Raw genomic sequence first — 22,651 nt, forward strand, 5'->3', positions numbered from 1 at the left:
GATACCAAATCATCCAAGGAGATATTAGGATAGGTAACCAAAAACTTGCTCAAAGAGATAGGGAGGGGGCACAGGTTCAAATAATGGGTCTCCCGTTTAAGACAGAGATGAGAAATTTCTTCTCTCAGGGGGTCATCAATCTTTGGAATTCACTACCTCAGAGAGCACTGGGGGCTGGATGATTGAACATATTGATGGCTGAGTTGACAAGGGAGTCAAGTGTTATGAGGGACAGGCAGGAATGTGGAGTTGAGGCCACAATCAGATCAGCCATGATCTTAGTGAATGGCAGAGAAGGCTCTACGGGCTAAATGACCTAGTCTTACTTCTATTTCCTATGTCCTGAAGGACCATCTTAAATGATGGTAGAGAGGTTTAAGGAGGGGATTCCAGACCTTAGATACTAGGCAGCTGAAGGCACGGCTGCCAAGGGAGAAGTGATGAAAATCGGGGGTACACAAGAGAACAGAATTGGAAGAGCATTGGAATTGGATTGTAGGGCTGGAGAGATTTGAAAACAAGTGGGACACTGTAAGACCCTGAGCCAATGAGGGTCAGTGAGCGCAGGGGATAGAGTGAATGGGTGAGGTGTAACGTAGGATATGGGCTGCATGTTTACAGAGGGTGCAAGGTGATAGCTCAGCTGAGAGTGCATTGGAATTATCTAGAATAAAGAGTAAAAAGGTACGGATGAAAGTTTTGTGGATGAAGCTGAAGAATCTACATTCTCAAAATAAACCAGGCCTTCTGTATCCCAGAGCAGTCTAGGGGTGTTTTGGTTGCCTTTGAATGCTGCCTCCTTACTCTCTGTGGAGTAAAGCTATTCTGAACAGATTGGGTGATAATCTAACCCTAACAATTATTCTCTGCTATTAATTAATCTCAGGCAAATAAAGGATGAAAGGGCACGAAAAGGGACGAAGTTAAGGGGGAAAAGCAATCTAAGAGGCTCAAAAGTGAGCTAACTACACTGTAAGAAGCAAAATTAGAAGAGGGTCATTCGCAGAAAAGTGTTTCAACACAAATAAGCGAAGATTAAAAAAATGAATTTAAATTTTTTTTCACACCATGGGGAATAAGAGTTTCAATTGAAGCAAATGGCTTTTTGGTACAAATAACTCTGGGAGGGCAGAGATCAGAACTATTTGCATGGTAATGGTTCCATTAATTCTTCTTAATAACAGGACTACTCACTGTTCGGCTGGTGTCAACCAATGTTAATTCTGCATGTTAAATTTAAATTGGTTATGACTATGTGATCTTCAATGTTAGAAAAATTAGAGGATTAAATATGCTGTGCTATGACATTAAATTAGATAAATTGGAAAGGAATAGGCAGCAGTTAATGTTGCATTTTGGAATAAATGGTTGGTGATATGAAGCGGAGTGATAAATGGCTTGCACTGTTACCACTCTCATGGCTGCTGTATGTGTCTGTTTAATTTTGGGGGTCATCTGCTCATTTACTGCAAGAGTCAGTGAGTCGGGCATCCAGCATTTTCTAGCAATTGGAGGGATAGCTGAAAGGTGATTTATAAATTAGGCCCTTTTTATTATGTGTTGATTTAATTACTTCAAGTAATTTTAAACAATATCCAACATCAAACCTACTTGGAAGCTCTCATGTTATGCATTTTTATTAAGGGTACATTATTTTTATTTTGTTGAATAAAATAAATGCAAATTTGAGAACATACAGGACCATAAAACACTTTAAAAATATTTCTATTAAAATTCAATATTCTGATCATATTTCAGGCGTGAAACAAAAATATTACAGTGCTTGTGTGTGCATGTGTATTTGTTCACTTGTGCAATGTGTGTGCACATCGGTGTGCCTGTGTGCATTTGTGCATGTGATTTGTGTGTACATACGTAGCTGCATATGTGCAATTATGTGTGTGTGTACAACAATAACAACTTGTATTTATATTGTAACTTCAACATAGAAAAATGTTCTATGATGCTTCACAGAGCTCCAGCTGAGAAAACAGGGGCAAAAACAGAAGAGGAGCTAATGTCTCTTTGAGGAGATATTGGGGTGGGTGAGCAGAGCTTGACCAAAGAGGTAAGTTTTAAGGAGTGTCTTAAGGGAGGAGAGAGAGAGAGACAGAAAGGTTGAGTAAAGGAATTCCAAAGCTCAGGACCTGGGCAACTGAAGACACAGCCACCAATTGTGGGGTAAAGGAAGTGATACAGTGATTTTAGCATATCAGTCAGTTAATTAATCATAACAAAAATCAATAGACTACAGCTTCAAACTTATAAAATCAGAAAACCAACACTGATGATGTTCATTTTAGTCCTTTTTTGTCTAAGGTGTCGTACAATTTTCTACTTCACTCATGGGCTCCAGTACAAACCAGGGCAGTAAAAGCACCTTCACTCATTAATTTCAGTTTGCTAATGACACTGACACTGATACCCAGTGCTTATTAAGAAATAAAAGCCATTTGGGCTATAGTGCCTGTGGTGGCTCTTTGAAAGAGGTTTCCAATTTGTCCCCTGCTCTTTCTTCATAGCCCTGCAAATTTTCGCCCTGTAAAGCACTTTATCCCATTCCCATTTGAAAGTTACTATTGAGACAGCTTTCACTGCCCTTTCTCAGATCACAACTCTCCTGTGTCTTTTTCGCCAGCCACTTTAAATCTATGTTCTCTGGTTAATGACCTCCTCCACAGGAACCAATTTCTCTGATCAAAACTCTTGATAATTTTGTGTTTCTTTCATTATTTTAGATTAAGTAAATAAATATATTTTAAAGAAAAATTAGCCATATTTCAGTACCGAAGGATCAGTTTGAATTAATTGTGTCACAGTAGCCCTGATCAGTTTCCCAATCCTATCTCATTAGCAGAAATTCGGTACAATACAGCAGAATAAAGTCTGTATGCCATCAGGTCTACACTGATCCCAAAGTATATCAGGTGAGTTCCCATAGCCTGTCACTGGTACCACAGAGCTGGAATATTAGAGCTCTCACCTTTACCCTGAGAAAAGTTTGTGGCCTTTCGGGTGTGCAAATATTCTCCTGTGAAGCATGATAAATTATTCTAAAGACACAGGTAGGTTTCACAGAAACTGTCTTCGGCTTGCTACAATGTTCCTGTGAAGCCCAACATAAGTTGGAGGAACAGCACCTCATCTACCAATTGCATACTTTACAGCCTTTTGGACTCAACATTGAGTTAAAAAATATAACTGGAACTCCCTCCCTTACAGCCCTGTTAGGCACCTAATCATATGGACTGTAGCAGGTCAAGAAGGCAATTCACCACCTTCTTGAGAGCAATTGGGAATGGCAGCAAATGCTGGTCTCACCTGTGATGGTCAAACCTCGTGATGAATATCAGAGAAAGACCCCAAGATCACAATCGCTTTATAATCAATGAAATATTTTTGAAATGTTGTCACTGTGGTAATGTAGGAAATATGGCAGTCAATTAGTGCACAGAGAGCTCCCACAAACAGCAATATGATAATCTGAATTTTTAGTGACATTGATGGAGGTATAAATATTGGGTAGAATATTGAGCTTGGCAGGCGGCTGCGCACTTGGCCCGGCCGAATGTAAAATGACGCACAATGAGATCGGACAAGCGTCCCAATGTCGTTGCATTATTTTGTATGGCGGGCGCACGCCAGAATCAGCAGCAAGCCCGCCGGCCATTAAAAGGCCTATGAAGGCCATTAAAATGTCATTAAATACACATTTATGTGGTCCGTCCAACCTTATGGCCCCCACCGAGTATGCCTGCCAAGGGCAAAATTCTGCCTATTGGGTGGAATGTCAGAACAAACTCCCCTCCTCCAATTCTTTAAAAAAAACATTTGTTCCACAGATGGGGGCATCACTGGCTAGGCCAGCTTTTATTGCCCATTCCTAATTGGCCCTTGAGAAGTGAATGGCTTGCTAGACCATTTCAGAGGACATTGCTGTGGGTCTGGAGTCACATGTGGGCAAGACCAGGTAAGGACAGCAGATTTCCTTCCCTAAACAACATTAGTGAACCAGATGGGTTTTTACAACAATCGACAATGGTTTTGTGATCATCATCAGACTTTTAATTCCAGATTTTTTACTGAATTCAAATTTCACCATCTGCTGTGGTGGTATTCAAACCCGGGTCCCTAGAGCATTACCCTGGGTTTCTGTATTACTAGTCCAGTAACAATCCCACGACACCACTGCCCCCTGAGAGGGCAGAAAGAGCCTCAGTTTAACATCTCACTGGACAGACAGTACCTCTTGATAGTGCATTTCTCCATCAGTGCTGCACTGGAGTGTCAGCTTAGGTTTTGTGTTCAGCTCTCTGGACTGGTACATGCACCCATGGCCCTTGTGACTAAGAGGCGAGAGTGCTGCCAGCTGGGGCATGACTGGCATTTATTACTAGAAGGGGCAGATTAATGGAGGTGGGGACAGGCCAAGTTTTACAAATAGGCAGGTCACATTGACCATTTCTAATCTTGATGAGCTCTCAGAACACTGAGAGCTAGTTTCTCCTCCTAACTCCACAGTTTCTGATATAATTAGGATTATGGACTCCATAGGTGTGAGCAGCACTATGGAACCAAAGCTTGAAACATGCCCATATCAAACCCCTCTCTCTGCTATTTCAGCACAGGGTTCCATCTGTTTATGTCAAAACAACAACAATCTTTCTATTGACATATTCTATAAATTTATTAAATTTGTTTCCAGTAAATTTATTGAACACATATTTATAATGGGTAAATTTTATTCTGGATGTTAGCAAATTCTTAGTCTCACAACCTTTCCCATATCTCTGGTTGTTGCAATCATTGCATGTTGACAAATTATTATAAATACATACAAAATAACCTAACAATGCTTTGGGCATTAGAAAAGCATTTGTTTATCTAACTGACCCTTCCAAGTCTCCCATTAGTACTTTATCCAAATCCCTCCCTACCTCTGTATTCTCATCCAGCCTATCACCCTCTGGCATCTCTGCGCTTCTCCAATTCTGCATCCTGGATTTCCATTGCCCAATTATTGTCAGCCTTGCCTTCATCAGTGTATGAACATACATACGATCATTCGAATTCAGAGCAGGAGTAGGCCATTTGGCCCCTCGAGCCTGCTCCACCATTCAATAAGATCATGGCTGACCTGAATGTAACCTCAACCCCACGTTCCTGCCGACTCCCGATAACCTTTCACCCCTTTGTTAATGAAGGATCTATCCAGCTGTGCCTTAAAAATATTCAAATGCTCTGCTTCCACCGCCTTTTGAGGAAGAGAGTTCCAAAGACTCACAACCCTCTGAGAGAAGGAGTTTCTCCTCATCTCTATCTTAAATGAGCAATCCCTTATTTTTAAACAGTGACTCCTAGTTCTAGAACAGTGATCCCCTAGTTTTAGAAGGACCTATGCCCCGGATTTAACTCCCTAAACCTATTGCATTGGACGTAATATGGTGATGGTTCACTAGGTTGCTTCCTGGGACGACAGTGTTGCCTTACGATGAGAGGCTGAGTAAATAGTATTCTCTGGGGTTTAGAGAAGTGAGAGGTGATCTCATTGAAATGTACACGATTCTGAAGGGGCTTGACAGGGTAAACACTGAGAGATTGTTTCCTCTGGCTGGGGAATCTGGAACACAGAGACTTCGTGATAAGGACTGAGATGAGGAGAAATTTCACCACTCAAAGGGTTGTGAATCTTTGGAGTTTTTACCCCAGACGGTTGTGGATGCTCTATCATTGGATATGTTTATGGCTGAGACAGACAGATTGTTGTTCTGGCAGGGAATCAAGGGTGGGAAAGTGGAGTTGAAACTGAAGGTAAGCTATGAACACTCTGAATGGCGGAGCAGGCTCGTTGGGTTGTATGGCCTACTCCTGCTCCTATTATGTTTGTATATTCTCTCTCTCCTCCTCTAATATGGGTTTTAAACCCACCTCTTTGACCAAGCTTTTAGACACCATCATATTATCTCCTTATGTGGCCAGATAGTCAATTTTGTTTGATCATTGCTGCTGTGAAATGTTTTAGGGTGGTATTCTACAGTAAAGGTACTTTATAAATGCTATCTTTTGCTATTGTGAAATGATTATATGAAAATGTCAGAAAAGAGCCACTAGTTTATCCAGCTCCTCCCAGAAATTTGTGATGTCTTATACACTCCCAGTTACATTATGTCATGTAATCTCCTGGAAAAGTGAAAAAACAGATTAGAGATCAGACCACAGATCTCTCTTCACCATAAACCATTCCCAGTCTGATAGGGCAGAAAAATCCCCTTTATCCTTGGACTTCTTTGTTTGGGATACAAGTCCTTTGGGGTATAAATTGATCTTGGCAGTAGCGAAAGCCCCATTTATACTCTGCCCAATTTTCTTCTCTGTTTATTCCACTGCCCAAGATCAATTTCTAACCTTTCCTGTCCCCACTTCAGAGCATAATAGCTGCACTGCAAATTAAAGCCCATTCATTCAGGAATTTCAAGGGAGAATTCATTGGGATACGGAACGAGGGTCTAACTATGGGGCACAACATCTTGCCCTCGATCTCTCCCAGAATGTACCAAACTGAATGCCAACATCTTCTAAGCATCAAGACACCTACTTGAATGTGTTAGCCTAAGAAATGTTTCAGCACCCAGATCGATATTGGCCATAAAATGGTAAGAGTACACACTGATAATTCTCAGTCTTCAAATCACATCAATGATAAATCAGAAAAATATAAAAATGACCATGAAAGTTGGAGAATTGTTGTAAAAGCCCAAGCGGCCTATTTATATCCTTCAGCAAGGGAACCTGCCACCCTTACACATGGCTCCTGTCTCACACTGTACCCACAGAGAAGGCTGTCAGCTGCAGCAACGATGTCCAATTGGAGATCACATCTCATCGGCTTTACACAGGTGAGGCCATATTTCCAATGAGGCCATCACCAACAAGCTTTAGGAGCACATTCCTCTCATCTCACCAATTTCTCTTTTTTTATTTATTCATTCATGGGATGTGGGTGTCACTGGCTGGGCCAGCATTTATTGCCCATCCCTAGTTGCCCTTGAGAAGGTGGTGATGAGCTGCCTGCATGAACCCCTGCAGTCCATGTGGTGTAGGTACACCCACAGTGCTGTTAGGAAGGGAGTTCCAGGATTTTGACCCAGTGACAGTGAAGAAATGGCGATATATTTCCATGTCAGGATGGTGAGTGATTTGGAGGGGAACTTCCAGGTGGTGGTGTTCCCATGCATCTGCTGCCCTTGTTCTTCTAGATGGTAAAGGTTACAGGTTTGGAAGGTGCTGTCAAAGGAGCCCCGTTGAGTTGCTGCAGTGCATCTTGTAGGTGGTACACACTGCTGTTACTGTGCATCAGTGAAGGAGAGAGTGGATGTTGAAGCTGGTGGATAGGGTGCCAATCAAGTGGGCTGCTTTGCCCTGGATAGTATCAAGCTTCTTGAGTGTTGTTGGAGCTATACTCATCCAGGCAAGTGGAGAGTATTCCATCGCACTCCTGACTTGAGCCTGTAGTGATGGACCGGCTTTGGGGAGTCAGGAGGCGAGTTACTCTCCACGGGATTCACAGCCTCTGACATGTTCTTGTAGCCACAGTATTAATATGGCTGACCCAGTTCAGCTTTTGGTCAATGATAACCCCCACGGTGTTGATTGTTTGGTATTCAGCGATGGTAATACCACTGAATGTTAGATGCTCTGTTGTTGGACATGGTCATTGCCTGGCACTTGTATGGCACAAATATTACTTGCCAATTATCATCCCAAGCCTGAATGTTGCCCAGGTCTAGCTGCATATGGACATGGACAGCTTCAGTATCTGAGGAGTCATGAATGGTGCTGAACATCATGCAATCATCATTGAACATCCCCTCTCTGACCTTATGATGGAAGGAAGGTCATTGATGAAGCAGCTGAAGACAGTTGGGCCCAGGGCACTGCCCTGAGGAATTCATGCAGCGATGTCCTAGGACAGAGATGATCAATCTCCAACAACCATAACCATCCTCCTTTGTGCTAGGCATGAATGCAACCAGTGGAGAGTTTTCCCCATGATTCCCATTTACTCCAGTTTAGCTAGGGCTCCTTGATTTTTATTCATTCATGGGAAGTGAGTTGGTTGGATAGGCCAGCATTTATTGGCCATCCCTAGTTGCCCTTGAGAAGGTGGTGGTGAGCTGCCTTTTTGAACTGCTGCAGTCCATGTGGTGTAGGTACATCCACAGTGCTGTTAGGGAGGGAGTTCCAGGAATTTTACCCAGCAACATGAAGGAATGGCGATATACTTCCAAGCCAGGATGATAAATTGGAAATATATTGTCCTTCCTTCATTTTCACTGGGTCAAAACCCTAGAACTCTCTTCCTAACAGCACTCTAGGTGTACCCACACCAATACTCTGTGAAATGCTGCTCTAATATCAAAGGCATGCAGTCTCACCTCACCTGTTTTGTCCATGTTTGAACTGCAAGGGGTTCCACTTCCTTCATCCTTACAGTGGTTCCTTGACCCTGGAATTATGAGAACAAAATGCACGCAGCAAACAGGGTTAGGCTTAATCTTAGATTCATTCATTTACTGAACCCACAAAACCGCAGTACAAACTCCTTTACGATTTGACTGAAACTTACCAACACTCATGCAGCTGGTTGTTACCGGTGTCTATTGTAGGCCTGGGTCTGGAGATGATCGGGCCCTGTCCTTCACCTGATTGCAGTAATCGTACTTCCAAAATTGCAAGCATGTGCGCTTGTACTTGTGTCTATGCATCCCCCTTTTAATTTGTGTCAATTTAAAAACAACCCAGCAGACAAGCTTTAGTCTTAAGCAAGATAAAGGTTAGTTTATTACAAAACTACTGCTGAAAGTTAGATTGAAGTGATAAGTTATTAACTGAAGTACCGATACAAAGGTTAAAAGAAAATAGTTTGTGAATAAATTCAATAACTATCACTAGAGAAAAAGTACTAGGGAAAATAATGGGTCTAAGGGCCAACAGGTCTCCTGGACCTGATGGGTTGCATCCTAGGATATTAAAGGAAGTACAGAGATAGTGGATGCTCTGGTGGTAACCTTCCAAGAATCCTTAGATTCTCAAAACCCCAGAAGATTGGAAAACTGCCAATGTAATACATCTTATTCAAAAAGGGAGGGATACAAAAAACAAGTAACTATAGGCCAGTTAGCTTAACATCTGTCATTGGGGAAAATGTTAGAGTCTATTATAAAGGATGTTATAGCAGAGCATTTCGAAATGCAGAATATAATCACGCAGAGTCAGCATGGCTTCATGAAGGGGAAATCATGCCTTGCAAATTTATTAGAATTCTTTGAGGAGGTAACAAGCGGGATAGATAAAGGAAAACCAGTAGATGTAATGTATTTGGATTTCTTAAAGGCATTTGATAAGGTACCACACTTAAAGCTGCTTAATAAGATGAGAGCCCATGGTGTTGGAGTTGTATATTAACATGGATAGAGGATTGGCTAAATAATAGAAGACAGAGAGTTGGGGTAAGGGGGGCATTTTCAGGATGGCAACCTGTAACTAGTGGAATGCCACAGGGATCAGTGCTGGGGCCACAAATATTTACAATCCATATTAATGACTTGGATGAAAGAAGTGAATGTACTATCAGCAAGTTGGCAGATGACACAAAAGTAGGTGGGAAGGCAAGTAGTGAGGATGACACAAAGAGTCTACAGAGGGATATAAACAGGTTAAGTGGGTGGGCAAAAACGTGGCAGATGGAATATAATGTGGGAAAATGTGAGTTTATTCACTTTGTGAGGAAGAATAGAGGAGTGAATATTATTTAAATAGAGAAAGACTGCAGAAAACTGCAACACAGAGGGATTTGGGAGTCCTCGTGCATGAATCCCAAAAGGCTAATGTATAAGTTCAGCAGGTAATAGTTAAGGCAAATGGAATGTTGGTCTTTATTTCAAAGAGAACAGAGCATAAAAATAGGGAAACAAAAACAGAATTACCTGGAAAAACTCAGCAGGTCTGGCAGCATCAGCGGAGAAGAAAAGAGTTGACGTTTCAAGTCCTCATGACCCTTCAACAGAACATAGGGAAGTCTTGCTAAAACTACATCTGGAATACTGTGAACAGTTTTGGTCTCCTTATCTAAGGAAAGATATACTGGTATTGGAGGCAGTCCAGAGAAAGTTCACTAGGCTGATCCCGGATATGGAGGGATTTTCTTATGAGGAGAGGTTGAGTAGGTTGGGCCTGTACTCATTGGAGTTTAGAAGGATGAGAGGTGACCTTATTGAAACGTATAAGGTTCTTAGGGGGTTTGACAGGGCAGATGCTGAGAGGTTGTTTCCTCTTGTGGGAGAATCTAGGACCAGAGGGCATAATCTCAGAGTAAGGGGTTGCCCATTCAAGACAGAGATGAGGAGGAATTTCTTCCCACAGAGGGTTGTGAATCCATGGAATTCTTTACCACAGAGGGCTGTAGAGGTTGGGTTGTTAGGTATATTCAAGGCTGAGATAGACAGATTTTTAATGTAAGAGAATTAAGGGTTATGGGGGAAAAGGCAGGAAAGTAGAGTTGAGGGTTATCAGATCAGCCATGATCTCATTGAATGGAGAGCAGACTCGATGGACCAAACAATAAAAGTAAAATATTGCGGATGCTGGAAATCTGAAACAAAAACAAAAATTGCTGGAAAAACTCAGCAGATCTGACAGCATCTGTGGAGAGGTTTGAGTTAATGTTTCGAGTCTGTATGACTTTTCATCAGAACTGATGAAGAGTCATACAGACTCGAACAGTTAACAATGGACCAAATGGCCTACTTCTGCTCCTACATCTTACGGTATTATAACAGATAAAGATGAAAAAAATACTTAAAAGATGAAATTTCAATTAGTCTCTGAGAGATATCATTGCAGGCCCATTGCTTGACTTCCTTTTTCTGAAGTGAAGGAGTTGAAACTTGAGGTTCGGTTTAGCAGCTATGATGGTTTTGCAGTCGATTATTTGGAGGTTTGTCTTTTCAGGTAGACATAGCAGGTCAGCAGGTTCTTTGGGAGAGAGAGAAGATTTCGTATTCTTTACTAATTTCACGGTTAGGCCCTTGCAGATTGCCTGGACTCCTTCAGCAGTACAGCAGTTAATTTCTTAATACCTTCCTCTTTGTCCTCCCTTGGCCAAGAGCCCTCTCAGATGTTTTTTTTCTCATAGTTCTTCACTGATGTTCTGCATACAAAATGGCTGTTCTCAAGCAGATTTGATACAGTTCCAAAACTTAAAATTGCTGCTTTCCAAAACTGTTGAATCATTCTTCCATTTTAGATATTGGGCATAGTCCAATCTGTTGTCTTTTTAGCCGAGGTAATTAACACTTTAAATGTCTCAGCCATTAACTTGAATGATTCTCATTCTCCCAGGTTTGATGAGATAGGACAGAGTTATTCACACCTCCAAGGAGCCACAATGTGTTTCTGTTTACCCTTCTGGAAATGCGAATTGAATTTCAAATGTTTTGCCTCTTATCCTTGTAAAATCCATTGGGTACAGGCCCAACTACTCAACCTCTCCTCATAAGAAAATCCCTCCATGCCCTGGATCAACCTAGTGAACCTGCTCTGGACTGTTTCCAATGCCTCTGGGTATGTCTACCTGCAATCCACTTGGAGACTTTTAGAGCGTGACCACATTGCAGTTGAAAAAGGTCAGGTGTCTTCTGGCAGTCACCTTTAAGGCTCCTTTTATACTTTTAAAAAGGAAGGTTACCTTTTTTAAACAAAGATCTATAATATCTATATATCTAAAGTATATATATACCTATAATATCTATAACAACTGAACATTTGTGACACATGGAGTGAACCAAACTGGCTGAAGACTTGCATCTGTGATGCTGGGGACCTCCAGAGGTGGCTGAGATGGATCATCCACTCTGCACTTCTGGCTGAAGATTGTAACAAATACTTCAGCTTTGTCTTTTGCACTGAGGTGCTGGGCTCCCCCATCATTGAGGATGGGGATATTTGTGGAGCCTCCTCCTCCAGTGAGTTGTTTAATTGCCCACCACCATCCACGACTGGATATGGCAGGACTGCAGAGCTTAGATCTGATCCGTTGTCTGTGGGGTTGCTTAGGTCTGTGTATTTCATGCTGTTTCTACTGTTAGGTACACAAGTAGTCCTGTGTTGTAGCTTCACCAGATTGACACCATATTTTTGGTTCTGCCTGCTGCAGCTCCTGGCAATCCCTCCTGCAATTTCATTGAACCAGGGTTGATCCCCTGGCTGGGTGATATTGGGAGAGTGGGGGATATGCCAGGCTGTGAACTTATATATTGTGGTTCATTACAATTCTTTTGATCCTGGTGGCCCACGGCACCTCATGGATGCCCAGTTTTGAGTTGCTCGGTCTGTTTGAAATTGTTATTCGCTGATTGATACTCTCATCAACAAATGCATCTGCAGCAGACAGATTGGTGAGGATGAGGTCAAGTATGTTTTTTCTCTCTTATTGGTTCCTGCACCGCCTGCCGTTGACCCAATCTAGCAGCTATGTCCTTTAGGACTTGGCAAGCTGGGTCAGTAGTTGTGCTACTGAGCCATTCTTGGTGATGGACATTGAAGTCTCCCACCCAAAGTACCTTCTGTGCCTTTGCCACCCTCTGTGCATCCATGTGTTCAACATGAAGGAGCACTGGTCGATCAGCTGAAGGAGGACAGTAGGTGGTAATCAGCAGGAGGTTTCCATGTCCATGTTTGACCTGATGCCACGAGTCTTCATGAGGTCCGGAGTTGATATTGAGGACTCAAAGAGCAACTCCCTCCCGACTGTATACCACTGTGCCACCACCTCTGCTGGGTCTGTCCTGACAGTGGGACAGGACATACCCATGGATAGTGATGGTGGTGGCTGGGACTTTGTCAGGTGTGATTCAGTGGGTATGATTATTTCAGGCTTACTTGACCAGTCTGTGGGGCAGCTCTCCCAATTTTGGCACTTGCACCCAGATGTCAGTGGTGAGGGCCTCGCAGGGCCAACAGGGCTGAGAGTGCCATTGTTGTCCCCAGTGCCTAGGTCAGTGCTGAGTGGTCGGTCCGGTTTCACTCCTTATTGACTTTCTGTAGTGGTTTGATACAACTGCGTGGCTTGCTAGATAATTTAAGAGTCAGCCACTGGACTCACATGTAGGTCAGATGAAATAAGGATGGCAGATTTCCTTCCCTAAAATGGTTGACTCTTAAATGACCTAGCAAGCCACATAGTTGTATAAAACCGCTACAATAATGAATGAAACCAGACCGACCATTCAGCATCGAGCTAGGGACCGGAAGCAACAGCACCACACCCAGCCCTGTCCAAGGGCAGTAGTGAACGAAATGGGATTTTACAACAATCAACAATTACTGAGACTAGCTTTTAATTCCAGATTTATTATGAACATACGAATTAGGAGCAGGAGTAGGCCACTCAGCCCTTCAAGCCTGCTCTGCCATTCAGTAAGATCATGGCTGATATCATTGTAACCTCAAATGCATGTTCCTGCCTACCCCTGATAACCTTTCACCCACTTGCTTCTCAAGAATCTATCCAGCTCTGCCTTAAACATATTCAAAGACTCTGCTTCCACTGCCTTTTGAGGAAGAGAGTTCCAAAAGCTCGGAACACTGAGAAAAAAGTTTTTCCTCATCTAAATGTGTGACCCTTTAGTGATTTTGTTTATTAATTGAATTTAAATTCCACTAGCTGTCATGGTGGGATTCCCAGAGCATTGGTCTGGACACCTACTTTACTAGTCCAATGACATTACCACTACGCCACTGTCTCCACTGTTTTGCACCCGTTTCTGGCACTGAACACATTTCTCTGCCAACTGATCTTCTAGAATCATAGAATCATACAGCACAGAAGGAGGCCATTTGGCCCATTGTACCTATAGCAGTTTTTTGAAAGTCCTTCCAATTGGTCCCAAATATCCCCATAGCTCTGTAAATCTTTCCTTTTCGAGCATTTATCAGGTTCCCTTTTGAAAGTTACTATTGTATCTCCTTCCACTGCTATTTCAGGCAGCACATTTTGGGTCACAACTTGCTGTGTGAAGAAAACCTCATCTCCCCCCTGTTTTCTTTGTCAAACTCTTTAAATTTGTGTGAGCTTGTTGGTGACTCTCCTGCCAGTGGAAACTCACACCCCATCCTTTCAATCTAAATTTCTTGGAGCGACGCAGTTTTCTGTGCTAGAGGAGAATCACCGTTTGATTTTCTAACTTTGAGTTTACAGGATAGAGATGGCAAGGAGGAGGAGGATGGAGGGGGGAGGAAGGTGAAAGAGCAGAGAAAGACAGAAGGAAGTACAACAATGGAAAGAGAAGGAGAAAGTAAGGGGGAGATGGAGGGAGGTGATAAGGTAAATGAGGGTGGAAGATGGAGTGAGGAGGGCCAGAAGAGGTGGTACAGCAGAAGGGGGAGGGAGGAGGAGGGTGGAGATGGAGGGAAGTGAAGGGGAATGAGGGAGGAGGAGCAAGGGAGGTGATAGTGGAGATGGGAGAGGAGAGAGAAGGTTTGATGAAATCAGGATTTTTCATCTTTCTGGGTTCTGAGATTAATAGGTTTCTTCAGAAGGTTCTGGATTCCATCGCTCCAACATTTTAGCTCTTCCTGTTTCGTTAGTTAGTTACTCTTTGTGGCATCTTACTTGATATCAGTTTCCTAGGCCAAGTGTTATCTGTATTTTCTTCCCTTACAGTCATCATCCCCAATTAGGAGGAAGACCCAGAGGGAAAGTTTCCCCTCCCCTGGTTCCAGTTACCTCATTGTGGTCCTTATCGATTACACTGTTACTCATATTTTATTGTCATTCTGCGATGTTTTCGCTCAGCCAGCTTTACCCTTGGGAATTACATAGCGATCTCAGAGCTGTTACGGCGAGGTCTGGTTTCATCAATTGCAATAAATGAACAGGATCCTATTTCCTACACTGAAATTTGTATCTCATGGTTCTTCACACTTTCAATGTCAAGCTGTCAAAGTAGGAGCTTTGTAACGTTGTAGATATTTAAACCCAACTTAACCTCACCACACTTTGGGTTTTGATTGGTTGGCAACAACAGCAATTGTCTATCAAGAATGAAGCTGAATGTTTGTAATTAGGGTAAAAGAAATAAGTGATTTATCTTCTTTGCCTGTTCCCTTCATCAGCTGAAAGGATTGATTCTCTTGCTGGGGTCTCCTTCCAGTAGCTCATCCAAATTGTAACAGTTATTTGAGGGCCTTGACTGTCGGGCCGCAATTTTACTCTTGTGTAGGGGGCCACGATGATGGGACCAATAGCAGGAGGTCATCCTGCCACGGCCATCTGGGGACCTGTGGCCACATTTTGTGGGGGTCAGGCAACTAATTAGTTGCCATCGGAGCTCCCAACCCTATTAAGGAAGGCAGTCCGCTCTCAAGAGCTGCCAGTCAGTTGGAGGGCAGAATGCTCAGCACTCTCAGCAGTGCCACCAGGAGCAGTGGCCACTGCTGGGACTGCACCTGAAAAAGAGATAAATTGGAATTAAATATTAGCAGTCGAATAATAGCAGTCATATTAGCCCTTTAGGGTTCATATTAGTGATCACTAATGCAAGCCCTAAAGGACTAATATGACTCCAGACCCAAAGCAGTGTGGTTGACTCTTAAATGCCCTCTGAGGGGCAATAAATGCTGGCCTCTGAATCTCACCATTTAGATAAATTCCAATTCTTTTTTATTCTTCCTGACAAAATTTCACATTTGCCCACATTATACTCCATTTGCCAAATATTTACCACTCACTTAACCTATCAATGTCACTTTGTAACCTCCTTATGTCCAATATATTTTCCTACCTATCTTTGTGTCATCAATAAATTTACCAACCAGACTTTCATCCAAATAATTTGTATAAATCGTAAAAAGTTGAGGTCCTAGCACTGATCCCTGTGGCACACCTCTCGTCACATCCTGCCAACTAGAAAAAGATCCATTTACGCCAACTCCCTGCTTCCTGTTAGCTAGCCAACCTTCTATGCATGAAAATATGTTACCCCCCCTACACCATGAGCTTTTATTTTCTGCAATAACTTTTTGATATGACACTTTATCAAATGCCTTTTGGAAATGTAAGTACAGTACATCCACCAGTCCCCCTTTATCAACAGCACATGTGACTCCTTCAAAGAACTCCAATAAATTGGTTAAATATGATTTCCCTTTCACAAAACCATGTTGACTCTGCCTGGTGGCCTTCAATTTTACTAAGCGCCCTGCTATAACATCTTTAACAATAGCTTCTAATATTTTCCCTATAACAGATGTTTGGCGAGCTGGCCTGTATTTTCCTGCTTTCTCTCTCCCCAACGTTTTGAATAAAGGACTTACATTTGCTATTTTCCAATCTAATGGAACTTTCCCCGAAACGAGGGAATTTTGGAAAATTAAAACCAATGCATCAACTATCTCACTAGCCATTTCTTTCAAGACTTTAGGGTGAATTCCATCCAGACCTGCGAATTTGTCAGTACAGCCCCAACAATTTGCTCAATACCACTTCCATGGTGATTATAATTTTCTCGAGTCTTGCCTTTATCAATCATGGCATAGATTACAAAAGTATGGAGGTCATGTTGGAGTTGTATAGAACCTTGGTGAGGCCGCAGCTGGAGTACTGTGTGCAGTTCTGGTCACCACATTTTGGAAGGATGTGATTGCACTGGAGGGGGTGCAGAGGAGATTCACCAGGATGTTGCCTGGAATGAAACATTTAAGTTATGAAGAGAGGTCGGATAGACTTGGGCTGTTTTTGTTGGAGCAGAGAAGACTGAGGGGGTGACCTGATTGAGGCGTACAAGATTATGAGGGGCATGGACAGGGTGGTTAGGGAGCAGCTGTTCCCCTTAGTTGAAGGGTCAGTCACGAGGGGACATAAGTTCAAGGTGAAGGGCAGGAGGTTTAGGGGGATGTGAGGAAAAACGTTTTTACCCAGAGGGTGGTGACGGTCTGGAATGCACTGCCTGGGAGGGTGGTGGAGGCGGGTTGCCTCACATCCTTTAAAAAGTACCTGGATGAGCACTTGGCACATCATAACATTCAAGGCTATGGGCCAAGTGCTGGTAAAGGGGAATAGGTAGGTAGGTCAGGTATTTCTCATGTGTCGGTGCAGACTTGATGGGCTGAAGGGCCTCTTCTACACTGTGTGATTCTGTGATTCTGTGGTTCATTCTATTTCCTGATTTACAGCTATTTCCGGGTTGCTACTTGTGTCATCTATCATGAAGACTAAAGCTTAATAACTGTTTTATTCACAAGGTTCAGAGGGGAATTGGAAAAGCAGCTAGGAGAAGCAAAGAGAGGATATGAGAAGAGACTGGCAGTTAACATATAAGAGAATCCAAAAGTCTCCTATAGACACATAAATAGTAAAACAGTGGCAAGAGGGAGGGGTGAGGCCAATTAGGGACTGAAAAGGGGATTTGTACATTGAGGCAGGGGGTATAGTTGAGGTATTTTTTTACAAAGGAATAATTTGCTACCCAGGCTGAGGTGAGAGAGAAGGTAACTGATACACTAGAAGAACTTACAATTGAGAGGAAGGAGGTATTGGAAAGGCTATCTTTACTTAGAATGGATAAGGTAGCCAGGACCAGATGAGATGCATCCAAGTGTACTGAGGGAAATGAGGGTGGAAATTGCAGAGGCACTCGTGATAATCTTCCAGTCTTCCTTAGACACGGGAGGTGCCAGAGGACTGGACAGTCATAAATGTTACACCTTTGTTCAAAAAGGGGTACAAGGACAAAGCTGGCAACAACAGGCCAGTCAGTTTGACCTCAATGGTAGAGAAACTTCTGGAAACTATAATACAGGATACGGGTGGTGGAGACAGGTTCAATCGAGGTATTCAAAAGGGAATTGCATTGCTATCTGAAAAGAAAGAATGTGCAAGGTTAGGGGGATAAGGCAGGGGAGTGGGACTAGGAGGTATGTTCTTTCAGAGAGCCAGTGCAGACTCAATGGGTCGAATTGCCTCTTTCTGCACTGTAAAGATACTGTGATACTTTTAAATGTTACTTTGCATCTATCTTTCACAAGGAAGAAAATGTGGCTCAGTTCATGGTGAAACAGGAGACTTCACATACCTGAAGGGTTTAAAATTGATAAGGAGGAAGAACTGGATATGCTGTCTATACTTATAAATTGGTGAGGCATGAAGATCAGATGAGGTACATCCAAGGGCACTGAAGGAAGTGAGAGTGGAAATTGCAGAGGCACCAACCATAATTTTCCATTCTTCCTTAGACTCAGAGATATGTCAGAGGACAGGAGAATGGTGAATGTTACACCGTTGTTCAAAAGAGGTGGGAAAGATAAGTCCAGCAACTACAGACCCTTTAATTTAACCTTGGTGTTGAGGAAGCTTTTAGAAACGATAATTCAAGACAAGCTAATAGTCAGTTGGACAAATGCATGTTAATTAAGGAAATCCAGCACGGCTTTATTAAGGAAAAGTCATGTTTAACTAACTTGCTTGAGTTTTTTGATGAGGTATCAGAGAAGGTTGATGAGGGCAATGCAGTAGAAGTGGTGTACATGGACTTCCAAAAGGCATTTGATAACGTGACACACAATAGACTTGTGAGCAAAGTTAGAGCTAATGGTATAAAAAGGACAGAAGTAACATAGATAGAAAATTGGCTGAGTGACAGGAAAGAGTCATGGTGGACAGTTGTTTTATTTGGAATGGAGGAAGGTTTATAGTGGAGTTCCCCAGGGATTGGTGTTAGGGCCCTTGCTTTTCCCAATATACATTAATGATGTAAACCTTGGTGTACAGGGCACAATTTCAAAATTTGTGGATGATATGAAACTTGGAAGCATTGAGAGCTATAAGGAGGATAGTGTAGAACTTCAAAAGGACAAAGACAAGTTGGTGGAATGGATGGACAAGTGGCAGACGAAATTTAACGCAGTGAAATGTGAAGTGATTAATTTTGGTAAGAAGCACACAGAGAGACAATATAACATAAAGGGCACAATTCTAAAATGGGTGCAAGAGCAGAGGGTTCTGGATGGATATGTGCATAAGTCCTTGAAGGTGGCAGGACAGGTGGAGAGAGCAGTTAATAAAGCATACAGCATCCTAGGCTTTATTAATAGGGGCATAGAGTATAAGTATAAGGAAGTTTGTTAACCCTTAATAAAACACTGGTTTGGCCTCAGTTGGAGTATTGCATCCAGTTCTGGGCACCACACTTTAGGAAGGGTGTGAAGGTATTACAGAAGGTGCAGAAGAGATTCACAAGCCCCATGGATGAGGAATTTTAGTTATGAAGATAGATTGGAGAAGTTGGGACTGTGCTCTTTGGAAAGAAGAAGGTTGAAAAGAGATTTGATAGAGATATTCTAAATCATGAGGGGTCAGGACAGAGTAGATAGGGAGAAACTGTTCCCACTGGTGGTAGGGTCGAGATTTAAAGTAATTGGTAAAAGAAGCAACGGTGACGTGAGAAAATTTTTTACATAGTGAGTGGTTGAGGTCTGGAATGCACTGACTGAGAATTTGGTGGAGGAAGATTCAAATGAGGCATTCAAAAGGGAATTGGATCATTATATGGAAAGGAAAAAAAAAATCAGTGCTACAGAAAAAAGCATGGGAGTGGCCACAAGTGTATTGCTCCTCAGGGGGCCAGCACAGACATGATGGGCTGATTGGCCTCCTTCTGCGCTCTAACCCTTCTGTGATTCGGGGAAGAAGTATAGTGCCCCCCCCCCCCCCCACCCCCCCCAATGAGGTAAATGAGGATTGGGGGGCAGGCTTGTCGGGCAGGGCACTGTGCGGGTGTGGTTGGTGAGGGCAGGCTGTGCCATTGCTAAAAGGGACACCCTCCATGGGCCAGAAAAGCACAGGAATAGGAGGGCCACACCACACCTGCCACCACCACCACTCCCCCCCTGCCACCCCCACTTCCTCACTCCTCAATCCCTCAATCACCATCATTGGCCCAGATTATCCGGCCATTGTCATGTGACTGTTTGTGGAGTTTTTCTGAATGTAAATCAGCTTGCACATTTCCCACATTAAAACAGTGACTACACTTCAAAAAGCACTTTGTTGGTTGTAAAGTTCTTTCCAATGTCCCGAGGTTGTGAAAGGTGCTATGTTAATGCTAGTTCTTTTTTTTTTTAAGATTAGCAAGTAAATTGCTCACTGCCAGTTGATGAATGTAAGTGGATCAAAATGCTAGCAGCGGTGTATCCTAATGTAAGTGGTGAGATGCGTCTACCATCACCTTCTCAAAGGCAACTAGGGATGGACAATAAATGCTGGCCCAGCCAGTGATGCCCACATCCTGTGAATGAATTAAAAAAAAAAATGAATAAAAGAAGAGCCAAGGATGGTTGCAGTGCCAAAGCTTGTGGGCTCAGTGTGAAGTCAGCTGGGATTCATCTAGGGCAGTTATATACTGCCACATGCCTTAAATTGTAGTGTTAATTGCCTGTGTGTTCTTGCTTTCCAAAAATAAATGACCACTATGTTGAAAAAGAATACCCACCTTTCCTTTGTTCATGTACACTTCTAGGCAGGTATACCTACGCCAATGAGACACCATTTCCCTCTGATACTGAGGGCTTGGGCTACTCCTGGCAGTGAGAATCTCTCACCCTTGGTCTATCTGGGGACTGACCTAAATCCATCCCTTCTGGGCCACCTGCTGAAAAGACTGTGGAATTTTTGACCACAAGGATTTTTTTTTGATACAGACTTGAGTGACTCAAGAAATTTACTCCACAGACTCACTTGCTGATCACATTCTGCAACTACACTGTGACAACATTGAGGAGTAAATGTTGACATTGGTACTTACAAAGTTTAGCAAGCATCATGCCAACAGGGAGTAAGATTGTGGACAGAAAGAGTTTAGCTTAATGGCCACAGTGGTGGCCCCATGCATTCATTGAAAAGCCTGTGGCATCTCCACCGCTGCTATTTCTGGGAGCCCTTGTAGAATTAAATTCCATTCAGGCATTTACCCTGCCTGCCTTTGGGGCTCCTGGGGCCTTCAGGACAAGGATCCCACCTCCAGGAGCTGCTAGCCAATCAAAAGGCTAGCAGGTCTTCAGATCCATCAGCGCCACCGGGGAGCAGAGGCCACTGTTGGCACTGCAGGAGGCCTGGCTGATGAGAAACCATGGGGACTCCGTAACCCAGGTAAGTGGGGAGGCCTCGTTGGGGCTAGTCAGGCAGGCCCTGGTGAGGGAGGGTGTTGGTGTGGAGGCAAGGAGGAGTCTTCCCATTGGGTGGGGGGGGGGGGTGGTGCAAGCTGTGCCACTGACAGGTCCCTCCACTGGCCACAGGTTTCCCAAACAGGTGACCCCCCTTCCCCCAGCCTGCAGGCAGGCCTACCAGAGCAAAGATGGCACGCTGACGTTGCATGAGCTCCCCTTGCCACTGGTAGAATACCAGCAGCAGCAGGATGAGGCCCTTATGTGGTCCTTTGTGGCTACTTAAGGGCCACATTTGGCCTAGGGGCAGGAAGGCCACCTTTGACTGGAGCAGAGGGGAATTGAGAAGACAACAGGCTCTCCAGCCCATGCCTTCCCACCCGATTAAATGGTCCCCACCCAAAACTTGCAGCCAACCTTCAGGGGCAGGGGTAGCATTAAGTATTATCCAATGTGCCAGCTCTGGACAAGAGCTGTATAAATTTGTAATTTGCAATATGTGACCAAACGATGCTGATAGTTTCTTACTGGATAAGTAATCCCATCACTGGCAGACACGCTTTCAGGAACCTAGTCCCTAAGCTCTGGAATTCCATCCCAAACCTCTGTGGCTCTCTTCCTTTCTCTCCTCATTTATGATGCTCCTTCAAACTACCTTTTTGAAGAAGCTTTTGATCATCTGACCCTTCTTTGGCTTGGCGTCAAACTTTAGACCTGTGAAAACAAGAGGCTATATAAATAGAAGTTGTTTTTGTGGCTGGTAAATATTTGCCCAGATGATGGTTATGGAATGGAACCGAGTGTGAAGAAGTCTGAGACTGTGGTTTCTGCCCAACAGTCTGTATATAATGGGGTGTAAGGCAGGGTAGCACCCCTCATAGGCAGGCTCGCCTCACTCTTTCGACTGGCTCGTCCTGTATTTCCGCCTTCACCCAGTTCTCATCTTTGCCCCCAACTAGCTATTCGCATGTGACAGGCAGCCAGCCCGAGTAAACTGCATCGACTGGGTGGGCCAAACCAGGTGAGGGTGGCCGTCAGCTCTCACACCCTCGGTGACTTAGGGATTTGTCTAAACTGGCATGTGAAGACTGAGTGCAGTAGGCTGGGTGGTTGAGACCAATTTAAGGTCTAACAGTCTTGAAGGCAGCTCAGCACCATGTTGTGGAATACCTGGAGCTCAACAAGACACAGTCTGCATCCAGATCTCTTGCCAACCCTCTAGACTCGTCTTGCCACTGCACCAAGATAGGTCAGGCCAAGCGAGTGAGGCTGATGATGTTCTCCCTTGTTGTAAACCAATTCACCTGCAGGTCATGTTGGTGATCGGTCATTCATCATCTGTTACAAGTCCTGTGGCGATGAGCAAGTGGCCTCACAGCAGGCATGGATTCACTAGGAGCTGTATCCACGACCCTGCACACAGGCGGCTCAGGCG

This window comes from Carcharodon carcharias, chromosome 9 (genome assembly GCF_017639515.1).
Source record: "Carcharodon carcharias isolate sCarCar2 chromosome 9, sCarCar2.pri, whole genome shotgun sequence".
NCBI lineage: Eukaryota > Metazoa > Chordata > Chondrichthyes > Lamniformes > Lamnidae > Carcharodon > Carcharodon carcharias.